Consider the following 27,348-nt stretch of genomic DNA (forward strand, 5'->3'; position numbering starts at 1 on the left):
GCAGCTTTGAAATTTCTATTGCTGCCTGATCCCGCTGACTGGGTGGCACGTCCGGGATTTCCCTTAAGGGAAGGGGGGGCTTGATGAAGGGGATGAGATAGCCTCCGGTAATAATCCGAAGCACCCACTGATCGCTTGTTATAGATTCCCAAGCTTGTGGGTGCTCCGCAAAATGACCCCCGACTGGCTCCGGAGCTGCACAGTCGGGCAACAACTCAGGGACGCTGAGTGTAGGAAGAACCACGAAAGGAATCGCGGTCTCCCGAATTACGGGGGCCTCTGCCGCCTCTGGGGCGGCGTCTTCCTGAATCCCCCCCCCCCTGCCTCTGGAGGGGGAATCACTGGGTGGAGTAGGGAAAGACCTCTGAGATTTTCTGAACCACATTTTCCCTCCTCTCTGGACCTTGGGGTAAGGCCTAGAGGGAGCAGAAAAGCGGGCCCCAACAGCAGTCAAGGTCTTGCCCTCCTGCTCGCACCGAGTAAGTGTGTCCTTCACCTTGGGTCCAAACAAAGATGACCCATCAAAGGGGGCGTCGGCGAAGGAAGACTTGAAGGCCTCTGCAAATGAACACAAGCGTAACCAGGCGTGTCTCCTGAGGGCAACGCCTGTTCCCGCTGCTCTACTCGCCCCTTCGGCCGCATACGAAATGAGCCTCATGGACGAGTTTACGATGGAAAACAAGGTAGTCATCTGGGCGCTAACAGTAGGGGCTAGCGCCTCAGGTAGATTACCAGTGAGGGAGTCACTTAGCTCTTTAAGGAGGTCCCTTTGGAGCCTGGTAAAATGACATAAATAGTTCAGCGACCGTAAGGTAAAGGCCGCTGAAGAAAGGGTACGCTTCCCGTACCTATCCATGCTCCTGGAATCTTTATTAGGAGGGTGGATAGACGTTGAAGCCTCTGCCACGTCCTGCTGTGTGGCAGAAGCCACCACCATAGCATCTACCGCAACACCTTTCGTCAGAAATTCCTTCTGGGGGGGGGGCTGAAAGAAATTTATTAGGTCTCGCAGGCACCGGTTCCACAGAATCAGGGTGTTCCCAAGCCCTTCGAGAAACCAAATCAAGGAGTTCATCGAAGGGCGGAGACACCCAGGAGGCGGAGGGCTGGGCCCCGAAGGCCTTGAGGAAGACTGACTCCTCAGCGGAAGGGGTTTTGGCCTGCCAATCTCCTCTCTGTCTCAGAATCTCAAGGATATCTGAGAAAGAGATATCATCCGAAGATGATTTGGGGGACCCTTCCGCGTCATCGAGGTCAGTATCCGATGTAACAGACTCATCTTGGGAGTCCACGTGCTTCCTCTTGCACAATTTCTTCCGTGGGGGCTCATCCGAAGCAGTTTCGGACGGACCCCCCGGAAGAAGGGAACCCCCGATGGGGGTATCCTCAGGCCCTGGGGCCCCGCTGCCAGGGGACTGCAACACGGCAGAAGCACCAGTCTCCAGGTCTAGGGACAGTGAGGTGGAAGCCCGCTGAGCCGGCAAGGGCATGGCCAGCACGCTCCTCATGGCCTCAAAGGCCGGACCTCCAGACTCCATGGAGATCACTGGTCTAGAGGCCACGATGGCACTGGGGATTCCGGCAGCCGATGCTCCGAGAGGAAGACTAGGTACCGAGGCACCCAGTCCCAAGGTGTTCCCCTCGGGCCCGGCTGAGGAAGTCCCAGTACCGAACCCTGAACCCGAGGACAGGGTAGGAACTATAGTCGGTGCCGACAGACCTCGAAGGGGTCTCGGCTCCGACCGTACGGCTCCGCATTGCTCCACCATCACCGACTCCAACGGCTCCGAGGAGGTTGGAGGAGGAATCGAATGTGTCGGAGGGGGGATCGGCTCCGAAGCCATCTGGGCCAGAGCCGAGACCATTTGAGCAAAAACTGGAGACTGGAAAAGTCTCTGAATCACCCTATCCAAATCCGAATCCGACAGTTTCGAGGATTTAGAGGAGGTAGACAGACGAGAAGACTTTCCTCTCGGCTCCGAGAGTGTAGGGGACCGGCTCCGAAAAGGCTCCAACACTATCGGCGCCAGTTCCACCACAGCATGGACAACCATCGGCGCCGAAGGAGCTTCCTTCGGAGCCGAGGGGGAAGAGTCTGAGCTGCACACCTCCACCGGCTCCGAAACCATTGGAACCGATGGAGGTGATTCGCCTCTCGATACTCCAACCTGCGGCTCCTAAACTAATGGAGCCGAGGAAAGAGGCATCGAGGCAGACCCTTCGACCCTCGGCCCCGAAGTCAGTGAAGCCGAGGAAGAAGAGGTCGACTTTTGCTTTTTGGCAGTCGGTTCCGACGGACTTGTCGGAGCCGACGATCGTTTCTTTTTAGAGGAAATAGGAGAATCCAAAGCTTCCTCGAAAGAGGGCTTAATAAGACCCTTCAAGATCAGTTTATTTTTGCGCTCTTGAAGAACCCTAGAGGAGAAAGCATGACATACACTACATGTCTCCTGTAGATGTTTAGGCCCTAAACAATACACGCATATCGAGTGACTGTCTGTAATAGACATTTTGTAATTGCACCGAGTGCATTTTTTAAATCCTGACTTCTGCTCTTTAGACATATTATACAGTAAGAAAAGCAGTCTAATATCAAAAAATTAGCGCCAACTATAGAGCGCGAGAAAACAATGCATGAGCTCTTGAGGGGGAGATTTACCTCACAAGAGAAACACAGTAAGCACGCACAACAACAACAACAACAACAACGGGCAAAAGCCCTCTAACTTAAACGGGCTTTGCCCGGAGAAAAATAATGACACAAACTCTCAAAAGTAGGGCAAAGGCCCTCTAACTTAAACGGACCTTGCCCGACAGCGAAATGGAAGTATCAGTAAATCCCTTCACACACAAAAAAGTTATCAAACACACAATTTACATAGAATAGCTGTTAAAACAGCTGTTTTTTTGTCAAATTCAGTGAAAAACCCCAAGGTCAAAGACCAGTAAAAGGTAAAAGAAACCACTTAGCTCCAGCCAAGTCGAGACCACGTCCAGCTTGTAAAGCGGCAAACGAGATCTGGGGAAGCAGGTGTGGTGCATCCTGGGATAAGGGGTAGCCCAGCCAATAAGAGACTTCGTTCTAGTGTACTAGTTGGCCGAGTCGGAGCCGATGGATCGGCTCCGAGCCCATCAGTTATGAATGTAGATGAGATAGGATCCCATTACATCTTACTATACAGTCTACCATCTCTAACTAAATGTCGAGTCAGCCACTCAATCCCTATATCATTAGGTATAACCGTAAAGAGGGATGCAATATCAAGAGTAACCAGCAAAAAATTATTATTGGTAATATCTTTCCCATTGACATGATCATCAAGTACCTGTAAAAACTGCTTGGTATCCCTCCAAACTACAGCAGACTTATCCAAAATTGGTAGAAGCATTTTCTCAACATAAATTGGACATGGCTCAGTCAGCCAACCACCTCCTCCCACTATAGGCCTGAATGGTGGTGCTATCAGGTCCTTTTGTACCTTCGGCAGGCCATGAAAAGTAGGTACACTAGGTAGATCAACAAGAAAGTAATCATACATTTCCTTAGTAATACTACCATCAATATAGGAGTCATGTAAATAATCATGTACTTTGGAAATAGTGTTATGTACATCATGCAACATAATCTTAACATATACAGCAGAGTTGCTCAACATTTTAGTGATACTATCAAAATAATAATTGCTATTCATAACAACTATTGTGCCCCCTTTATCTGCAGGGCATATCACTATTGAGGCATCATTACGTAGAGTATCCAAAGCATATCTCTCTTCTTTAATCAAGTTGTTAAACCTATAGGATGTATGCTCAACATTAAACAGAGTCATTAAATCATTTTCACACAACCTCAAAAATGTCTCTACAATTAGGCGGTACAAAAGTACTTGGCTTCCTAATCTTATTGAAATCCCTTTGATTGCTAGCAAACACTAGTTTCAACATTAAATTGCATCCACATAGTCGTAAATCAACTATAATATTGGCTAAATCTGCCCTAGTAGCAGGAATAAAAGAAAGTCCCTTCTCTAGGACAGAAGTTTCATGAGTGAACAAAGTCTTGTCAGATAAATTATAGACTATGGACTGCTGATATCCTGCCACATCTTCTTTATAGTCCTGTTGCTTTGTACCTCTAGGGATTGCTTCCTCTTCCTCCTTCCCTGATAGCCTGAGGTACAAGCCTTGTTCAGGGACTGCATGCCCCCTGTATTGATAGGTAGTGGAAGCAGAGAAAAAACCTGCTCCGAATGCCCAGAAGCAGCTCCATTCAGCCGTTCATTAATGCTAGCAACATTCACCTTAGGCCTGACATCAGGTGGTTTATTGGCAGCCCTAACATCAGCCTTGGGAGTAGTGTACACGGAGCTAGTGGACATATTATAAGTATCTATAGATTCATGCTGCAAGTCACTTTCAACTTCTCTAACATTGTTAGAAGTATGCATATTACTAGTGGCTCCAACACGCTGCTCAGGTCTATTGTTGTTAGATGCCCTAGGCCATGAAAACTTATGCCCATTTTTAAAATCTTGGTTACCCCTATCAAGTGCTTTTTTTTTCTGCATAAGAAGATGTTTTTTCATATAGAACCACATTGTCAAGTATCTCACTCAATAAAACATCAGCCATATCCCCAACATCTAACCGGTATAGCTGGTCTTGTTGAACTCTAAGCTGTTGTATGAGTTCAGTCTCTACAGGCTTGAAAAAGTCAATCAAAAGTCTTAAATAGTCAAAACTTACTTGAAGAGATGGAGAAGGCACTGAGATTTAATTTACGTGCCCTAGAGAATGATCTCTACAGGATTAAATGCCTGCAGATGCAATGTTACCATCTGGAGGCATGTTTGAAGCTAGGTGTCGTGCCGAGGGGATTAAGGGTGTTGAAAATGCCCAAGTACAGGAATCTTTACCCAGATTTATTGGCGAGGAGGCAGAAACTTAATTTGCAAGTAAACTTTGACTATTTAAGACTTTTGATTAACTTTTTCAAGCCTGTAGAGACTGAACTCATACAACAGCTTAGAATTCAACAAGACGAGCTATATTGGTTAGATGTTGGGGATATGGCTGATGTTTTATTGAGTGAGGAACTTGACAATGTGATTCTATATGAAAAACGTCTTCTTATGCAGAAAAAGAAAAAACTTGACAGGGATGATCAAGATTTTAAAAATGGAGATGTGTTTTCATGGCCTAGGGCATCCAATAATAAAAATAATAGACTTGAGCAGTGTGTTGGAGCCACTAGTAATATGCATACTTCTAACAATGTTAGAGAAGTTGAAAGTGACTTGCAGCATGAATCTATAGATACTGATAATATGTCTACTAGCTCCGTCTACACTACTCCCAAGGCTGATGGTAGGGCTGCCAATAAACTACTTGATGTCAGGCCTAAGGTGAATGCTGCTAGCATTAATGAATGGCTGAATGGAGCTGCTTCTGGGCATTCGGAGCAAGTTTTTTCTCGGCTTACACTACCTATCAATACAGGGGTCATGCAGTCCCAGAACAAGGCTTGTATCTCAGGCTATCAGGGAAGGAGGAGGAAGAAGCAATCCCCAGAGGTACAAAACAACAGGACTATAAAGAAGATGTGGCAGGATATCAGCAGCCCATAGTCTATAATTTATCTGACAAGACTTTGCCCACTCATAAAGCTTCTGACCTAAAGAGGGGACTTTCTTTTATTCCTGCTACTAGGGCAGATTTAGACAATACTATAGTCAATTTACAACTATTCGGACACAATTTAATGTTGAAACTATTGTTTTCTAGCAATCAAGGTGATTTCAATAACTTTAGGAAGCCGAGTACTTTTGTACCGCCTAATCATCCAATTGCAGAGACATTTTTGAGGTTGTGTGAAAATGATTTAATGACCCTGTCTAATGTTGAGCATAAATCCTATAGGTTTAACAACTTGACTAAAGAAGAGAGATATGCTTTGGATACTCTACGTAATGATTCCTCAATAGTGATACGCCCAGCAGATAAAGGAGGCGCAATAGTTGTTATGAATAGAAATTATTATTTTGATAGTATCACTGAAATGTTAAGCAACTCTGCTGTATATGTTAAGATTATGTTGCATGATGTACATAACACTATTTCCAAAGTACATGATTACTTACATGACTGCCATATCGATGGTAGTATTACTAAGGAAATGTATGATTACTTTCTTGTTGATCTACTTAGTGTACCTACTTTTCATGGCCTGCCGAAGGTACATAAGGACCTGATAGCACCACCATTCAGGCCTATAGTGGCAGGCGGCTGTTGGCTGACTGAGTCATGTTCAATTTATGTTGAGAAAATGCTTTACCAATTTTGGATAAGTCTGCTGTAGTTTTGAGGGATACCAAGCAGTTTTTACAGGTACTTTATGATCATGTCAATGGGAAAGATATTACCAATAATAATTTTTTGACGGTTACTCTTGATATTGCATCCCTCTTTATGGTTATACCTAATGATATAGGGGATTGAGTGGCTGACTCGACATTTAGTTAGAGATGGTACACTGGATAGTAAGTTAATAGAACCTTTTAGAAATAATTTTGGAGAATAACATGTTTTTGTTTAACAACGAATACTATCTGCAGAGATCTGGTGTAGCTATGGGCACTCCGTGTGCCAATAGCTATGCCAATATGGTTTTAGCAGAATGGGAATCTGTATATGTGTTGAATGGGCATGAATTCACAGATCATATATATTTTTATGTTCGATTTGTGGACGATGTTTTTATTTTATGGAACAGCTCACAGGTTTTGTTGACTATTTACACACCACCACTTCATTCCTTAAGTTTTCAATGAAGAGCCAACTGGATAGGATAGAGTTCTTGGCTTTATTGGTAGAAAGGCTTCCTGACTCTACTACTGTGACTAGCCTTTTTAAGAAAGAATGCTACTGAAATTCTTTATTACATTGAACTAGCATGCATCCTTCACACATTTTCTCCACCATTATTAAAGGACAGAGTATATATGAGCCTCCTGACTGAATGCTTATGATAATGGCTATGTAGCTGGATTGGACATACTGATGGGTAACTTCCTGAAGAGGGGTTATAGTGAACAGGAAGTGAGTTTGGGTTTGAATAGAGGGGCAGCCCTTAGAGATACTAGGGCTAGGCCCTATTTTTCTGGGAAGGATGATGGAGATAGGACCATTCGCCCTCAAAGGGAGAATAAAAGATCAATAGTTTGCTCTTTGCAATACACCAGTGATACTAAGTATATTACTGATGTGATTAAGATAAATTTGTCAATACTTTTGACCGAAAATGAGATTAAGGAAGTTGTCGGAGTACGACCGACATTTATTTATAGGAATAAGTTGAACTTGAAAATAATGCTATGCTACCGAATATAACTAGGCATGGGAATGATAGATCAGGACATGGTCAGTTTGATACTATCCCCTGCTGTAACTGTCAATGCTGCCAGTTTATGGACAGCAATAGTACTTTTACAAACCCTAATACTGGTAGGACCTTTACTTTTACAGTGCAAGCGGATTGTAACACCAAAGATATAGTGTACCTTGCTAGATGCACTGTATGTTCCTGCTTTTATGTTGGGAAAAGCAACAGGAAACTTAGGGAACGTGCTGGGGAGCATTTGTGTTCCATAAATATACAGTATAAATGAAATGCCCTTGCCAAGCATGTTATGAGTGAAGGGATTGACCATAATTTTAGGTTCTTAGTTATAGACAGGCTTTATGCTAGTGCTAGGTTAGGGGATATTAGGACACAAACTGAGTCTGTAGAGTTACAATGGATATTAAGATTGGGTGCTACCACAGGGAGTGGATTAAATGAATATGTTCTATTGAAACCTGCCCTTAAAACTCGTAGACTACATAAATAGTCTTTTAGTTTAAATGTATGTTCTATGTATATTTTATTTTTTATATATTTTATAGGTTGATTTTATTGTATTTGTTTTGTTTTCATGATGCATATGACTTTAATTGACGTAATTGGATGTTTGATATATAAGGTAGTGGGTATGTTAGTTTTCTTTTGATCTGAATAAGCTATTTGTGATTTCATTGTGAAAGCGCTTATCTTGCAATAAATACTTGACTTTTTAGTGCCATCCTCCGTGTTACTGGTGTTTTCTATACTTTTTTGGTCTTACTTATAACTTGAACACACCAGTTTTGTCCCTGGATAACTTCTTTTTGTGAACATATTTAAATAATTAAACTAGTTAGCCAAATAATACAATCAAAATTAAAGTTATACAGCCCCTTCTCACACATTACCTGTTACAAAAGCTTAAAAGTTGGGAGCAAGCTAATGAAACTTGAACTTTCTAAAAACAATTCTAAGAAATCAATCTCTCTTAAACTACAAATAGGGATAAGGGCGTTCCCCATAATTTGTCAGCATGTAATTTTAGAACAGGCTATATAGAGATATAATCATTTAAACATGGGTAGCAAAAGGCATCCACCTTAAGGAAACTCCCTGTATTCCAGCCTGTTCTCCCAGTCACCACCTCTTTAGTTAATCTCTACCATCTCTATAACAGCAAATCTAAATTCATTGTGGGACACTTCTTTTAATGTGTGTTTATACAGAGTATCATTAGTATTTTTTAACTTTAATATTATAAATATCCTTGTATATTATTTTCCTTAGTGGCCTCCCTATAGTATCTCTGTAAAAACAATCACATTTTGTGCACATAGTTAAGTAGACCACTACTACCACAATTAACTTTTTTAAAATTACTCTTGGTTTTCATAAAGTTTCCCAACATCACATTTTCACCTTCATAAATATATTTACATTTGATACGATATCCACATTTAGATGTGTTTCGCTTTTTTCTGGAACACAGATTCGAAGCTGGTTTATTGTTCTTAAAAATATTCTGCAAATTCCTACTTGTTTTGAACATAAAATTAGGTTTTTACCCCACTACTGTTGAAACATCAGGGTTAAACTTCAGAAAGTTTCAATTTTTATTAATAATGTTCTTTACATTCCCTGAAGCATTGTTCAACTCAACTATCTTCGCCTTATCTAATCTTTTGTTGTTAATATTATTGGAATTAACCATATTAGCCCTACTATCCCTCTCCAAACCAATTTGGCTACCTCAAGAGGAATACCTTTCCCAAATTCAGAAGGGTACCCTCTGTCAATAAACATCTTTTGCAAGTTTTCTAATTACCACCAAACTTCATCTTTCCTAGATGTCATCCTTGCAGTCGTGAAAACCCTGGTCATTAATTTCAACTGTAAGTGTCCAAACAGTTAACCAAACTTTTATTATGGGCAAACGTAAATTTTAAAAATGAAGTTGTGTTATTAAGACAGCCCATAAACTGGTCAATATTTTCTTCTGTCTTTTTCCATTAAATAGAGATGTCATCCAAAAACTTTACATAAAGAGAAATTTGTCAGGAAAACTCAGATTGAAAACATTTTGATTTCCCAAAATAACACCACCAGGTTAGCATAAATGGGGGCACATGCTGCCCCACTGTCACCCCCTTAATTTGTTTAAACAGTTCTCCTCCAAAAATATGTAGCTGTTCTCTAATACTAACCTGGTTAACTCAGTAATAAGAATAATTTGTTCATTGTTTAACTTCTCAAATTTATCTAAGCTGTCATGAAACCAGTTCAAACTTTCCTTCAATGCCATGGAGGAAAACAAGTCAATGATATCAATGGTTAAAAAACTAACCAAAGGAGAAAACAAATTGGGAATAATCTCCCAAAAAAGTCCAAAGAGTATTTAAGGATGTGTGTGTCCATATTAGAAATAAATGTTAACATCCTGTCCACGTATATGGCAAGTAGATGGGTCTTAGATCCACTTGCCACAACTATAGGTCTAAATGGGGGGCATACAAGAGTCTTGCGGACTTTTGGAATTCCAAATATGGAAGGTGTAAAGGTTTGTTGACCTTAAGGAATTTAAAGATAGGTAAAGTAATTCTTCAAGTAAGAACTTCTCTAGGGCCAATTCAATTTTGTGGATGCTAATCTCATTTTTTGAAAGAGGAGTGTAATGGTAACTATCATGAAGTGTGTTCAACATAGCACACGAAAATTCAGTGTAATCAAAAATCAGTGTCCCCCCTCATTTGTCAGGTTTTATTACTCTAAGAGTTTTATCACAATTAATATTGTCTAGTACCTCTTTTTTCTTTCTTAGGTTATGAAACCTAAAACAGTTCTTACTTTTTTCCAGTTTATAAAAATCTTCCACACATGCTTGTTCAAATGCCTGAATTACTCGACGAAAGGAAGGGGATTAAATAAACTCTTCCTCTTAAGTACATCATTCTTGAATCCAAAATCCTGTTGCTTCCTTTCTAAGGTTCTGCTATGTTAAGCTTTCTAGTGAAAACTTTCAGTTCAAATAATGTGCCATTTAAGCTTCCTAGTGAAAATTTTCAGTTCAAATAATGTGCCAATCAGATTGAAGCCTTTTGATGTACAGGATGTTAAAAATTATTTCTAATATAGATGCACATATGCTTAAAGACTCTTGGGAGTTTTTGGGGAGTTTTTTTAACAAAGAAACATCTTTACTAAATTATCATGTATGACATAGGCAATCTTACATTACAAATCATGCTGATACAATTCCAGTTGCAAACATTATACATCACCTATAACCTATCCAGTCATTGTCAGTCAAGCATTACATTGCTCATTCAAGTTCTACCTTCTTTCAAACCTCTTTCTGCCTCTGCATGTATTGTTCCCACAATTTCCATTTTTCCTATGTAATTTGCTCCTACCATTTTCTAAATATCTCAGTTTCAGTTGTTTTACCTCCAGTACTATATTCTCCACTTCTAATAAAGTTGGTTTAGACTTTTATTTCCATTTTCTAATAATTGCTTTTTTGTCAGCCACCATAATTTTACTCAGCAAGGCCTTACTATGTCTAGGCAATTCTGATTTTGTAACATAGCTCAAAAAATCATTTCCTTAGTTATACCAATTTGCTCACACAGTATCTCTGACAAAGGAATCCTCAAACTCTGCCAACTCATTAAAATTCCAGAAAACATGTTCCCAGTTACATCTTTCTTCCTCATCACACCTCTAACATTTGCTATCTACTTGAGGAAAAATTCCTTGTAGTCTACTTAGGGGATAAAAATACATATGTAAACACCTTCAAGCAAATATCCTAAATCTTCTAGACTTTCTTGAGTGTTGGGAGACATATATATACTCATTGCTTCTTTGTGAATTGCTTATCCAGTCTCTCTTCTCAATCCTTTCTAACCTCCTCTGATAGATTCTTACAGTCATCATGCAATATTTTATATGATCTACTAATTATTCCTATTTTTAACAGCAGCTTATGTTCTAGATTCAACTAAACACTCTACCAGTGCTGGTCTTTCATTTAGGACCCCTCTATTTCTTTCTCTTTGCCTATACTCTGATATCAATCCTTGATAGGGAATGTAATCTGTAACCTGTAGTTTAAACAAATTTTGGTGTCTTCCCATTCTATTATCTTTCCCTCTATAGTTATTTGTTCCTAATACCTTCGTTCCTTTGACAGTTTTCTCCATTAAATTCCAGCCCCCTCTTTTCTATTGTCTCTACCCCTAATTGCAGTCATCCCTATTGGCAAAATCTCCTTTTTCCATTCCTGTGTTGGCTTGGTTCTTATAATACTCTCTGCTACTTTATTAATATAATATTCCTCATGAATACTGTTATTCTCCTTAAAGGTATTCATCCAAAATCACAGTTTCTCCTTGTTTCTTGAGCCCCCCCCCCATTTCATCATCATACCTTTCCACTTTCAATTATAGTTTTCTGCTTGTGTTATGCAGAGCAGCCTTAACTGTGTAGTTCTGAAATACCCCTTCAAGTTAGGTACTCCCAGTCCACCTTGTTCTATTGGAAGAATCAGCTTATCCCACTTTCCATCTTCCACTAACAGATAAAATCCTCCACTTCTTTATTAATTGCTATCAACAACTTCTCCTCTAGTTGGTAAAAATATGTCTGACCTGTATATAAGAATAAAGGAACTAAAAACATTTTAACTGCCTGTATCTTACTATCCATATTCATGTAACAGAGCTTTCATTTTCTCAGTTTTTGAATTTTCTTTTTAGTCTTTTCTCACATATCCTTAGCTGCCAGACTGGAATATTTTTTAATCCGTACTTCAAAATACTTCATTTTATCATCCCCCCATAAATATGGATATTGCTTAACCAATTAATGTGTGGGTATATAGTTTACTGCTATTACCTTTGTTTTAGCTTTATTAATTCTGTATCCTGAAAAGATCTGAAACTGTCTCAAAATGTTCCACAATACTGTAATGTCTCTCTCTGGTTTTGTTAGGTATAACATAATATCATCTGCAAAAAGAGCCAGTTTTTCTTGACTGCCATTTGAATTATATCCTCGAATTTCTAAGTTCCTTATTATTATTTTTTTTTTGACAATGGTTCTTAATATAATGCGAATAACAAAGGGAAAAGAGAACACCCCTGCCTGGTTCCTCTGCTCAAGAAGAAATTTTCAGAGAGGACCCCACCCACTTTAATTCTTGCTTCCAGTCCCTCTTATATCATTCTAATCAACTTTATAATTTTATCAGATAATGCAAATGCTTCCATTGCCCTGCTCATAAAGTCCAAGTTCTCTGCATCAAGATCCACCAACAACAGTGGTATGTTCTTACTTTCTGCTTCCTTCTGAATCATCAATGTTCTATTAATGTTGCCAAATGTTTGCCTCCCCGCCACATAACCACACTGATCCATATCTATCAATGTAATGTTGGCATCACTTTTGCCATTCTTTTAGCCACTATAGACTTAATCACTTTATTATCATGTTTAAAAGTGAAATGGATCTATTTGAAGCTGGATCTGATGGATCTTTACCCTCTTCAGGTATTACAGCTACCACCACTTTCTGCCAGGATGTTGCTAGTTCTCTTCCTCTTAAAATACTGTTAAGCAATGCCTTCCAGATCTTTATCAGTTTTTCCCCTCCTAGCTTCCAAACTTCCACAGGAATACCATCTGTTCCTGAGGACTTTCCTGTAGATTGGTTATACATCATCATTTTTAACTCATCTCCTACTATCCTAACTATTAGCAACTGAGCCTCATCTACCTCTAACCTTAACATGTTTAATGCTTCCATATACATTTCCATTTGCACCTTTTCTTGATTTCCACATTTAGGCTTTCATAGAATTTTCCAAATATTCTAATACTTCTACAGGATCTCTTGTTATCTTCCTTGTTATAGGCTCCCTAAGGTTAGCTCTTTCTACTTTCTGGGTTATTGTGCTAAAACTTTTTGTGCTCTACAGTCATTATCAAAAATATTTGTTTAACAGCAACCTTTCTAAACTCGTGTATATTATCAATGTAATCCTTTATTTTCTGTTTAGCATTCTTCAGTTGCTGCTCTTCTTGCTCTTTATAATTCCCTCTGTTTTGAAATGCTTTAAGATTTGTCAGTCCCTCCAAATAATTCTTGTTACTTCTTAACCATATCTCCCTTTCTTTTATTTCCACCCTATTTTAAACTCTATTTTAATTTTATCCCACTCCCTAGCTATATTTTCAGAAAAACATTTCTATCTTCTCTAATAGTTCCTGAACAATTTATACTACCCATTCCATAAATTCTCTCTTTTCACCAGATAGGTGGGAAATGCCAGGGTCTCATTTTTATTTCATTACCCTGTGCTTTTATTTTAGTTATTATTGGTGTGAAGACTGGTAGAGATGGGTGAAGGCTGCCAGCCTAGTCAAATAGAATTTGATACATAATTCTGGCATTTGTAAATATAAATGTAAAATACAGGCTTGTGTCTTAAATATAAAGAAATGCTGTTTCAACAATGTGGCAACATTGCCATCTGCTGTAAGGAAAATTAAGTCAACCATTTCAAATCTTTCTTTTGAAGTTAAAATTATTTTAAATCTATCCTTTGATCTGTAGAGTTCGGAGTTAGTCTGTCTGGGCTAGCACATTTTTTCTATTGTTTTAACTTAAGGAATAATTACTAGAGTGTACATGTGAAATGTTTTGTATTGTTGTAGCTTCCTGAGCAGGTGTTAGACTGTTAAATAATGTAGCCTGTTGGCCTGGGAACTCCAGGCTAAGTGTCAAATAAATGATGTAATCTGGGAGGGCCCAGCAGAAATGTTTGTTAATGATTTTAAAAACTATTGCTCAGAGAGAGACTAAGCATTTTGATCTTGGACATTCAACTCAGCACTGCCTTATGCTTTCTTTATGTAAGTAGTATGTTAGAACTGTGTTTTCTCCTAGAAGTAGCCAGGAATTATAAAGATTAGACTAAATGTTTTTCTGTTATGTCAGAACTGTACTACTGAATTATTTTAAGTTTCTGTGTGATCTCTGAACTCTTGAATAGCACTGTGGTGTAGTAGTATTGTCTTGTGTTTTTAGTATTTATTATTAAATATTTTTAAACCCTTTTCAACTGTGGCTGGTTTATATAGAGATAAATTAAGTTCTGGAGTACATTGCATACTTATAAGTGATCCTGTAGTAATCCCTTCCAATAAGCCTTGATTGCTTAGTTACACTACTATTGGATAATAATATTGCACAGTAATAATTGGACACCCTTTTAAGGGCCTTTTAGTAGCTGACAAATATTAGCTGGTGGTGGCAGTAATTACTACCGTATAGTCTGGATATAGGGTCACAGCTAGAGAATCTGTGTCAGCCTTTCCCAGGACTGTCTGTGAAGTTGTATAAATACTTATCTCAAAGTGCGTGTGTGTGTCAGCTACTTGGGCTGGGACACATAGCACTGGCTGGACAGAGAGGGTACTGGAGGTTAGCTTGCCAGCTAGGCTGAGATCTGGACCCTATAGCTGTGCCAGTGGGGAATCTTATTGGGGAACTGGAGAGCAGGGGAGCAACCAGCCCCAGACTGACTGTGATCTCTGTGTGCACTTAAGGGAAATTGTACTTTACTGTGTGTATTTGTTATCCTCTCTCCCATACGAGATACCCTCTCTGGTGCTAGTGGTGAGGATTGAGGCTCCTTGATTGCTGGGCTGGGGCACAGGTGTCGCAATTGGCACATAATCTGAAATAGTTATTGGGTACATGTCAAGACCTTCAATTAAATGCACATGTTCTTGTGAAACATAAATTCTGTCTAGCCTAACCCAGTTTTTGTATCTTGGGCAATAATATGTAAATTCACTCCAAACACCTAGTACTGAATTCACATCTTCCATGATAATTATTTTCATAAATTTCTTCAAAATTTACCCTCCTTTGTTATATGTTCCCTTCTGGGCCTTCCAGACACATCTTCACTACCGCAGGTAAAATTCCACTCCCCTCCTATTAGTAATATTACTTGCTGAAAGCTGATTATTTCTCACAGAATTTTCGTAAGCTCCATTCTAGCAATTTTCTGTGCCAGTAGCCCCTTAGTACTACAAATCTGCCACAATTATATTTTTATTCTCTTCTGTCATTATTGGAGCCCCTCTTGCAATTAATATAAGTACTTTTTTTCTTTGCCCCAGGTATCCTGCTTCATAACCATCCTGAAAACAAACCTTTCTTTATCAAATTCACATGTTCAGTTCTTTCCAAGTGTGTCGCCTGTAACATAGCTATTTGCACTCAACATTTTAAAAATAGCTCTCTAGTCTTTCTTTTTGCATTTATCTGTGAGACTGTTCACATTTAACATTACAGAAAGCATAATTTTCTTTAGGTATTATTTTTCCAACTTTTACATATAACTCTAGTTTCAGCTTTTGTGTTATATGCATATACTGTTTGTTAGGTTAATTTTTTATGCAGTTGTTTCTTGTCATCTCCATTTGAGCCTATGTCACATCTTAAAAAAACTTTTGTTTTTGTTTTATTGAACGCCCTAAAACAAAACAAAAAAAACAAACACACCCTCAATGCCCCCCTAAAACCTATTAACTTAATAACAACATACAGACTATGTACATCTTCAAATATTGAAGTTTTACCCTCCTAATAGGAAAATATGTTCCAAACTGACACCTGCACACACAGACTTGAGATAACCTAAAATAAAGGTTTTCCATGCTAAGACGCATGACACAGTATGTGCTTCTAAGTGCTGTCTGGTTTTGTCTTATCTTTATAGCTCTCTCAGCTGGGGCAATACTTGAATGCTTTTAAAAAAACATTTTCTCCAAGACATTCCTCTTTATCTGTTTGCCTCCTAGAGGCATGAGAACCAGACACTGCTAATATTATTATATATATTTGTTTATTAGAAAAAAAGCCTTCAATATTCTTTTTCATTTACTTGTGTTCTGTAAAAACATGTTACTAGATTAAGCTAAGGGCCTTAATCCAGTCATTCCCCTATATAATAATGAGAAAAAAAACACACTATTTTTCTTTTGTCATGCTGTTTTAATCAACACTTTGTTTTTTTTTTTTTTTTTTTACATTGCAATACCTACATTTCTTAAAACTGAACAAGGAAAGAGAAGAGAGAAGAAAGAAAAAAAGAGAAAAAAACAGAAGCAGCTATTTACATTAGTATCTTCATTACACTTAAAATAACTGAGAAAACTTTACTTTGTACTATGCAAAGAAAATCATGCACAATTAAAACAATACCATTAAGAAAAAAAAACATGTGTTTTACTTACAGTTAATTGTACAGTTAACTTTCTCCCTCATCTTCCCCTCTGCTGAGTATTGTTTCTGAACATTACTGACATAAAGTGCGTTGTCGCCTCACAGCAAGACTTTATTCTCAGCTAGAGCATCTTCTGTGGAGACATGTGTGAATGGGCGTACCTTCGTTGAAGGTTGTGCGTTAGGGCCGGCAACTCAGCACGTAAAAATCAACTGCCAATCATTAGCGGACCGGAGTTCCGCTGTGGCGACCCCTAACTGGGAAAAGCTGAAAGACACAACAAAAATGACATAAAGTAGGTCATATGCTTTAGAGTTCCCTACAAGTTTAACCACTGATATTGTTGACTTGTTTTCTCAATACCATTGGAGGAAGGTTTGAACTGGTTTCATGACAGCTTAGCTAAATTTGAGAAGTTGAGCAAAAAACAAATACATCTTATTACTCAGTTAACCAAGTTGGTATTAGAGAACAACTACATATTTTTTGAGAGAGAACTGTTTAAACAAATTAAGGGAGTGACAATGGGGGCAGCAAGTGCCCCCATTTATACTAACCCAATGTTATTTTGATAAAACAAATATGTTTTTCAATCAGAGTTTTCCTGACACATTTCTCTTTATGTAAGATTTTGGACAGCATCTATATTTTATGAGAAGGGGCAGAAGAAAATATGACCAATTTATGGGCTATCGTAACCTACCTTTAGTAATGTCTACCTCCCCTACATTAGTGCACATCCTTTTGCACACAGAAAAGCCTAATTAAAGGTCAATGCATCAGGATAGCAATGATGGCATCTGGAAAAGATGAAGTTTGGCAGGTATTAGAAAAATTCCAAAAGGTGTTAATTGGCAGGGAGCACCCTTCTGAAATTGTGAAAAGTACTGCCCTTGAGGTGGTCAATAAATGGTGTACAAAATATAGACATCTTTTAGGAATCAGTTTGGAGAGGGATAGTATGGCTAATATAGTTGATTCTAATAATATTAGCAACAAAAAATGGGTAGGGTGATAGTAGTTGTGTTCAACAAAGCTTCAGGGAATGTAAAGGACAATATTAATAAAAATTGGAACATTCTGAAGTTTAACCCTGATATTTCAACAGTAGTGGGGTTAGACCCTAACTCTGTGTTCAAAACAGGTCGGAATTTGAAGAATACCTTTGAGAAGAATAAAGCAGCACTGAATTTGTGTTCCAGAAAAAAAAGAGAAATACAACTAAATGTGGATTTTACGAAGGTGAAACCATGACGTTGGAAAACTTTGTGAAACCCAAGATTAACTTTAAAAATTGTAATTGTTTTAGTAGTGGAATGCTCTACTTAGCTATGGGAATGAAATGTGATTTTTTTTCTATGCAGGTAAGACAGAAAGACCACTAAGAAAAAGAATATATGAGCATATTTATAAAATTAAAGTTAAAAATACTAGCAATGGTTTGTATAAACACACATTAAAAGAAGTGTCCCACAGCAAATTTAAATTTGCTATTATAGAGCTAGTAGAGATTAACAGGACGGGTGGTGACTGCGAGAACAGGCTGGAATACAGGGAGTTGCTTTGGCAATTTAAGATGAATGCCTTTAGCTATCTGAATTTGAATGATTATGTCTCCAAACAGCCTATTCTTAAATTATGTACAGCCAAATTATAGGGAGTCCCTTATCTCTGTGTGTATTACAAGGGAGATTGATTTCTTAGATTTGTTTTTAAAAAGTTCACTTTTGTTTGATTGCTCCTAACTTTTAATCTTATGTAACAGGATATATATGAGATGCAGTTGTATGACTTTAATTTTGAATGTATTATTTGGCTAACTAGTTACTGAATTATTTAAATATGTAATTATAAGATAAATTGGTCTTTATAAATGTTTTGTAGTGAAGCCCTCTTCTTTTCTGAATGATATGGATAAAAGTACCTAGATGTTTCATGTTTTTTCCATTATTAAAAGTGTTTTAAAAGTAGTACCAATCTAGACATGATTTTTAAGCTTAATGACCTCCATTTGCCTCATGCACTGTCATGTGGTTGATGGAAACTAGAATCTTTGACAGATAGAAAGTTAAAAGAAGCTTTGTCAAGATGTAGGCTTACAGAGGGGAAAGTACAGTTGTGTAAGTAAAGTAACCATAATAGTAGTTGTTTGAATAGACCACTGTTGCAGTAGTGTAAGCTATATAGGATGCCCTGCCAAGAACTGGACCAGCCAGTCTGCCTCCAAAGTTTGTGAGCACCCTACACACACTCTAGACACTGTATAGCTCAGGAAGAACTGTAAAAAGTCAGTGGCTAGCACACTAAAACTTCAGAGCTTTCCTGCCTCAGAAGAGAGAGGCCAGAACCCTAACAGATAGTTACCATAATAATAAAAATACCCCACCTTGGCGTAAAAGTAGCTAAAAGAGGGGGGTGGAGGGGAAGGTGCAAGTACTGCAACAGTGATATATTTGAACATAGTGTAACAGTAAGTTTACTTACACAAGTGTACCATTTTCAGCATTAGATCACTGCTGCAATAGCCTAAGCCTATATGGGTCAAATGCCACAACTTAGAAAGAAAGGGAGGAGGAAGAAGGATCAGAGTCCAGGAGCCCTTGGAGAATAGTCCGGTCATGGCTTGCAATGGGCCTAGAGAAAGAATCTAGGATGCAGTGCATTGTAAAGGACACCAAGTATATTTCTGGAGTCATCGTCTTTCAGAAAAGGCCATAGAATTAAAAAGAGTTCTGGTAGAGTGGGTTCTGACTTTGTCTGGAAATGTCTTATTGTGGTACAAATAACAAAAGCATGGGACAACTATTTAGAAATTGTCTGTCTTGATAAACACTTTCAGGATTTCTGCTAAACAGTTTATTTCATATTAAGGTAATTGTCCCTTTTTCATAACTTCATATGAAATAAACAGTTTATCAGACATCCTAAATTTTTTTTCCCTGCCAGTGTAGTATCTGAGTTGCCTGTGCACATCCAGACTTTGTAAACTTTTTCTCTAAAAATGGGAAGATGAATTGTCTGTCTCAGTGTGAACTCTGATACAATCATAGGCATAAACTAAACGTGTTCTCATTGTTGACTCTTTAAGAGCTTGCAATTAAGATATTCTTTTTGTGGAAATCAATGTGTACATGGATGTTCAAAAGTAAAGGTGTAAGTTCTTCCAGTACACAACTAAGATCTCATGAAGGAGCCAACTACCTTCTAGGTAGACTATTATGTAAAACCCCTTTCAAAAACTATTTCACTTGAGGTAGGGTAAAAAGAAGGAATCTAAGGACAGACAAGCGGAGATTGCTGAAATCTGAATTGTGACAGAAGAGTAGAAAAGGCAAGAGAATAATAACTTAGAAATACTGCAGAATCAAAGGAGTCTGAACCTTTTAAGGGCCTTGGTCTTGGCACCAACTAACAAATCTTTTCCACTTATACGTATAAGAATTTTTAGTAGCAGGTTTCTTTGCCTCCTTTAATACCTGCTACATGTAAAAGGTACTAAAATTCTACCATTCAGGCAGTTAGTTGAAGAAGCTTAATGCTGGAGAGTATCAAATAACTCCTGTCGTTTGTATGTAAGTGCATTCTGTGAAGAAGAATCACTGTTGCCTAGGCCAAAAGGGAATCAACACAATTACCTTTGGGGGGGGGGGTCCTTATGAATCTTTAGAAAATCACTGATTATCAGAGGAAAATGTGGAAAAGCATACTGGGACATTACCTTCCATGGGAATGAAAAGGCATCTGCTTTCAAGGCCTGAGTACAAGGAGTTCTGGAGCAGTTTCAAAAGACTGTCTGTTGTGGCTGGAGGCAAATAAATCTACTTGAGGAGGTCCCACAAATGGACTAATTCCTGGTAGACCATTGGGTGCAAAATCCATTTGTAAGGGCAATAATGTTTCGCTCTGACAATGTAGGTAGTCTGGAAGGACAGATTGTTCTATACCCAACTTATCATAACTACTCTGCAAAAGGGATATGACCTGATTATCCCTGTTTAAGTAGCACATTACTGTGGTGCTACTTGTAACTACCAGCTGAGGGCCTCGAGTTCAAAGATGGTTTAGAGATGTATTAGAGCCATAATTCCATTGACATTTATGTGCTTTAATTTATCTTACCTGCTCCAAAGGCCCTGAACTTTCAACCCATGGACATAACTACCCAAGCAAAGTTGTATGCAACCATGGTTACAGACTGACAAGGGGCTGAAAAAGGAAAAGGAAGACCTGGGTTGAGAAACAGCAGATTCAACTACCAGAGCAACATCTTTTTCACAAAGCTCAACACTGGAATCTCAAATGAAAGGGGGTGCTGATGCTGGGATGAAACTGGTTTGATGAACCATTGAACTTTACTTATGTGAAGTCTGGCCACAGGATTTATGACAGGCCAGAAAACAGAATTCTGAGATATTCCCTGGCGGAAGTCAAATACCAGAAATTGCTCTTTGTAGATTCCACTTTCTCATGAGGAAGAAAAGCCATCATAAAAAAGAAGTTGTGTACTCACCATAACGTTCCATCTGTGTGGTTTTCTCTCATTTGCTCTTCAATCTATGGGTTTCTGATCTGATGCTTGGATCTGACTCGGCCGCATACCAAATCTTCAGGCTCCCACATACAAGCTCCTCCCCTACCCATAATGCTCCTCTCCTCCAAATACCGCCGATCAAATTTGCTGCATCATGTTATATCATATAATCATCACATCCTAAAGGTAGAAAGAAATAACCTAGAGGCAATAGGAGAAGTAATGAGGGAATACTACAGGAGCTCAAACAAAAAGAAGCATTTGTCCAAACAAAAATATTCATTTAGATCCTTCCAAGGACAGGGGGATGGAGGGAGGAAAGGTTGAAGAGCAAATCAGAGGCAACAACACAAATGGAACATTATGGTGAGTACGGAACTTCTTTATCTGATGTTGTTGCCTTCATTTGCTCTTCAACCTATGGGACAGAGTCCCCAGCTACAAAAGAACTTGGGTGGCCTTTAAGGAAGGATATTCCGAAGCACAGCAGAATCAAGGGATGCCCTGTTCCTGGAAATAAGGTCTAGTTTGTAATGTGAAATACAGGTACGATGGTTTGACCAAGTAGCTGCAGCACAAATTTCATCAAGGGGAAGCTTCGACCAGAAGACAGAAGAAGTGGATACAGACTTAGTAGAATGGGCCTCAATGTGAAATGATAAGGGGATACCCTTTGTAGAATACGCAAGTTTAATGCAACTTGTAATCCAATGAGCCAGCCAGGGTAACCTTTAGAAACTGGTTTACCCAACATGGGCTTTGAAAAGAAAACAAAAACGTGGTCAGATTTTCTAAAATTCTTGGTTCATAGGTAGGTAGGTTCATAGGTAGGTACTAGGCTATCAGCCCTGGGGCTTATACAAGCCCAGCCAAAAAGGTACCCTGGCTTTTGCCACCCAAGAAAATTATTTTCCTGTGGCACTGTCGTGCAGAGCCACAGAGGTGATCCCCGGGGTGAATTTCCTATTTCCCATCCAATCATCAAGATTTTGCTTGAAGAGTGCTAATGAGGAGCTTTGTTTGATATAGATAGGAAGTTTATTCCAGAGTATGGGAAGTCTCTGGGACATGAATCTATCCCTCTATCCCTCTGGCATGTTCTGTTTATTGTGGTGACAAGGTTTAGGTCCCTAGAGCGTGTACCTCGGAGGGACTGGGATTTCTTTAAGTGGAGCATGTCCAACAGCTCTGGGTTTGACATAGCTTTGTATGTTAGGCAGAGATCACCTCTGAGTATGTGATATGTGACGGAGGAAAGCTGGAGTTTTTTTAGACAGTCTGCGTAGGGCATCTGTTTGAGGCTGGTAATCCTCTTTGTGAGGTATTTCTGCGGCCTTTCCAGTTGTTGTAGATGTCTTGTGAGGTACATACCAAAAGGGGCATTGTACTCTATAATGGGTCTAATGAGTGATGAGTAGAGGGGAACAATGACCTCTTTTTTTCTGGATGAGAAACCTTTTGTGATGAGGTGTGCCACGTAGAAGGATTTCCTGGCTACTGTGCCAATGTGATTATCAAAGGAGAGACTACTGTCCACCTGTGTCCCAAGGTCTCTTATCACACTTTCGGTGTTAAGTATACTACCGCCTATGTTGTAGTTCATGGGTACAGAGTTTTTACCAAAGGGGATGACAATGCACCTTTTGGCATTGAGCTTGAGGCCATGGCTTTGACACCAGGCGTCTGTCTCAGTGAGGCCCTTTTGCAAGATGTCCACATCGTTAGGAGTTTTGATTATGGCTCCTAGTTTGCAGTCATCTGTGAACTTCGTTAGCCAAAGACCTTCTGTGTTAGCCTGTACTTCAGAGAAGCAGATACCAAACAGGAGAGGACCCAGGACTGAACCCTGTGGTACTCCACTTGTCACTGGTCTGAAGTCAGATTTGGAGTCTGCTACTTTCACAGTGTGGGTTCTGTCAGTGAGCCAGTTGACAACCCATCTTGTGACATAGGGATTTATACCTAGCTGAGTGTGTTTATCTATAATTCCAGAGTGGGGGATGGTGTTGAAAGCCTTGGCAAGATCTAGATAGGCTGTGTGAACCACCTTACCCTTGTCTACGGCTTTGGTGACTGCTTCAAAGAAGTCTATCAGGTTTAGGAGACATGATCTGCCTTTTACAAACCCGAACTGGGTGCAGTCCAGAGGTTGGAGATTACCAATGTCTTTGTTTATAAGTTCCATGATGATACGTTCCATGGCCTTGCAGACCAGGCTCGTCAGGCTAATGGGGCGGTTGTTCCCGTGGTCCATGGTGGCTCTCTCCTTGTGGAGTGGGATAACTGTCAGAGTGTGCCATTCAGCAGGCACAAAGCCTGAGGTGAGGCTGTGATTGAACATGGTACTTAGGTGGGTGCCAGTTCGTTCTGTAGTTCGTGTAGAACGCAGCCTGGGATGTTGTCTGGTCCCATGGATGTTGTGTTCTTGGCTTTAGAGAGTGTGGTTTTTACCTGTGCAGCCGTGATTACAGGAACTTTGCATTCTTCCGGTATAGAGATGGGCTCTTTAGGGGGTGAGAGGGGGTAAAGTTAGCACTGAACCTATCTGCCAGGATGTTAGCAATATCAGTTGGGTCTGTATATTTAGTGCCATTGTGCTGTAACTCAGAGCAGATCTGAGTGTTGCCATTGTGATTCTTGACATAGCTATAGAATGCTTTGTGGTTGTCTTTAGAATCAGTGGCAATTTTGTTTTCATAACTAGCTTTGGAGGATTTTATCAGGGATCACAGCTTCTTACTGAGGCTGACCAGGGAGCTCCTCCACTCATGGGATTTTACTCTCTTTTGCAACAGTTTCTTCCTTCTGTTGTACAGTTTGTTTATGGCAGGGGACCACCAGATTGGCTTCATTTTTTTGGAGGATAGTGTCTTGGTTCTGTTTGGGATAGCATGATCCATGCACTCATGTAAGTGCTTATAAAGTGCAATTGTGTATGATTCAGTAGTCGGAACTGTATTGTCCATCTGCATGGGTGTCATGAAGTTCACCACTTCTGCTGTAAGAAGCATGAAGTTGGCTTTGGAGAAATTTTTTACCATGGTTTCCTTAATGGGGGTTAGGGGCAGGATGTGGATATCTAGGGTAATCAGCTTATGGTTGGATCGGACCAATGAGGCATTGACGTCAGGTGTGGAACACCGGTCACTCATGCTGGTAATGACTAGATCTAGGATATTGTTGCCCCTGGTGGGGGTGTGGATAAGTTGATCCAGGGCATTGGAGTTTATGAATTCCAGAAAGCGTTGAGCGAAGGAGTTGGTACATGAGTAGTTTTCCCAGTTAATGGTGGGGCAGTTGAAATCACCCATTATTAGGGTGTTTGGTTGAACCCTAATATTTTCCAGTACATCAAGAAAAGAGTAGTGGGAATCCTGGGGCATGGTGGGTGATCTGTAGCAAGCTACAATTTGGATTGCAGTTTTGCCCAGAGTTAGTTGCACTTGGATAACCTTGGCTGCATTATGCTGAGCAACTAGCCTGGCGGTGTGGATATCCTTAATGAATATGGACACACCTCCGCCTTTGGTGTTCCAGTCCAGATTACATGGTCGAAAAGTGTGGTATGAGTTATAGCCTGGTAGTGCAGGGGTGCTCTCTGGAGCCTTGAACCAGGTCTCAGTCACTGCACAGATATCGATGTTTTCCATTTTAAGGAGTGCCTTGAGTGAGTGCATTTTGAGAGTTAGACTTCTAACATTGAGTAGCATCACCCTCAGTTTTTGCTTGCCTGTTCCTGTTATGGTGGTGAATTTGTCATTTGAACCTTGCCTAAAAAAGGCACATTAGGGGCGGCAGGAACCTTAGCCAGTATCCGGAATCCCAGGTGTGACAGGTGCAGGCCATCTCTGGCAAAGCATTGTGGTATGTCGACTGTTTCATCCCAGGCAGACAGATACTGGATCCCTTTAGAATGGCATCAGAAGCTTAGCCAATTTTTGAAGTCAATCATTTTGTCCTTGTACTGCAGCATAATTCTGGGTGATGGCAGAATGCTACTCAGGGCTAGGGTCATACCTGCCTGGGCTAAAAGATCGGAGAGCTCTTCCATGTCTCTTTTCATGTAGTCCAGGGAGGTACATCTCAGGTCATTCACACCAACATGGACAATGATAGAGTCATATTTGTACTTGTTGTGGAGTGACCTGAGTGTGTGGTTTATGTGGCGGATCATGGCACCTGACAGGCAGCTGACAGTAACTTTCTCCTTGTTTAGCCTGGTGAGTGGGACGTCAGTGTGCCTGACTATAGAGTCGCCTATGACTAGTGTGTTGGGTACGTTGTTTTGCCTTATTGGCTGTGGTTGAGTGGCACACTGAGTCTGCGGGCTATGTGTCATTTGGCTTGTGTTGGGGGGGTGGAGGTTGCTTGCATTTCTGCTTTGGAGGTCTCTGTTGCTTAAGCAGATTATTATTGAGAGCCTCTGCAAATGTTTTTGTGTTTCTATGTGTGGATTTTGGTGGTGTAGATTTAGTGAGACTATGTGATGAGTGTGGTGTGGTGCAAGTGTTTACCTTCTCTTCTTGACTGTCAAGTTCAGTCTTGATTAGAGAGAGCTTTACCTCCAGTTTGGCTAGATAAGTGCATCCCTCACAGGTTGTAGTGTTGGGTGGTAGGAGGAGAGGGTCTATCTAAATAGAAATTAAGTTGTCTGTGTACTTCCAATGTATGAAGCAGATACTTTCCTCTGTTTTGACAATTAGGAAATAATACAGGCAGATTGATATATTGGTTTGTGTTAACCTCAGAAGCAACCATGGGCAGAAAGGAAGGGTTAGTGCGTAAAGTAACTCTGTCCTTGTGAAAAAATTAAATATGGAGGCTTGCAAGACAAGACCTGCAAATCAGATACATTTTGGATGAAGTAATAGCCACCAAGAAAATGGTTTTCCAGGTCAGAAACTTTAAATCTACCTTAGCTGTACGTTCGAAGAGAGACGAGACAGGGCTGTAAAGGGATCTAAGTTGTTCTGAAGAGCCCAGATGGAGAACCTCTTCCACTTACTATTATATAACTTCCTAGTCGATGGTTTATGTGACGTAATCAGAATTTTTCTAACTATGAAAGAAGTGGCTGTGGGAGGGGGTAAGATGAACAGGCGGCCCTGGAGAAGATCCTAGGAATGGATCCACCACAGCAGATACTGTTTGCATGTTTGTGATAGCCAGACTGGGTAATTCAGTGGGTAGAGCAGAAGAGACCATTGTATTACCAAGGTCCACTGAAGCATTCTCATGTTCAGAAGAGCAAATGGCACCAGGTCAACGTGGCCACCATGGATCCCAAAGTCCTTAAGACAAGACTCCCTGGGGAGGAAGGAAGGACAAAGAAGTTATGTACCTACCATAACGTTCCATGTTAGTTGTCTTCATCTCGCCTTCTTTCTTGCTGGTTGGAATTAGAGCCGATCCTCGGCTCTGACTCGGCCATCTCAATAGCTCGAGAGCTGTTTACTGGCTCGAGGCTACCCCTTATCCCATGATGCCTAGCGATAGCTACCCAGATCTCGTTTGAAATAGCTAACTCCAGCCATAGCAAGAGAATAAACCAGTCCAAAAAAAAATAGGTTGACTTTACCTGCCATATCCTCTAAGTCAATAGAGGAAAAATAAGAGAACACGCAGCCAGTGATAGAGGAACTCCTCTCGGTCCACTAGGACAGGGGGACGGTGGGTGGGACGCAAGAAAGAAGGCGAGATGAAGACAACTAACATGGAACGTTATGGTAGGTACATAACTTCTTTATGTTAAGTTCTCTATCTCACCTTCATTCTTGCTGGTTGGGACAGCGTCCCTAGCACCTAATATCCTGGGTGGCTCAGCGGAACAGACTCTTCAGAACAGTGGAACCAAAGTCAGCTCTGATCCTAGAGACCATATCCAGCTTGTAATGAGAAATAAAGGCATGAGGGTTTGCCTACGTGGCAGCTGCACAGAGAGAATCCATGGGCAACCTAGACTGGAAGGCTACAGAGGTGGCCAAGGCAATAGTAGAATGACCTTTCGATTTAATAGGTAACTCTGTGTTCCTTAATTGATAAATGAAAGTAATAGTGTGTGACAACCATCTAGACAAGGTTACCTTGGAAACTGGGAGACCTTGTTTGCCTAAGGCATAAGAAAGGAATAATTGG

General features: G+C 40.1%; 1 protein-coding gene across 1 annotated transcript in view; it reads right to left on the reverse strand.

Annotated features, from left to right (window-relative positions):
- Positions 1-27,348, reverse strand: part of LOC122797804 (SCO-spondin-like) — a 4,708,783-nt gene that overhangs the window by 1,537,118 nt on the left and 3,144,317 nt on the right. The gene's annotated exons all lie outside the window — the stretch shown is intronic.

The sequence above is a fragment of the Protopterus annectens genome, chromosome 3.part1, assembly GCF_019279795.1.
Source record: "Protopterus annectens isolate FY-2018-M chromosome 3.part1, PAN1.0, whole genome shotgun sequence".
In the NCBI taxonomy this organism is placed as follows: Eukaryota; Metazoa; Chordata; order Ceratodontiformes; family Protopteridae; genus Protopterus; species Protopterus annectens.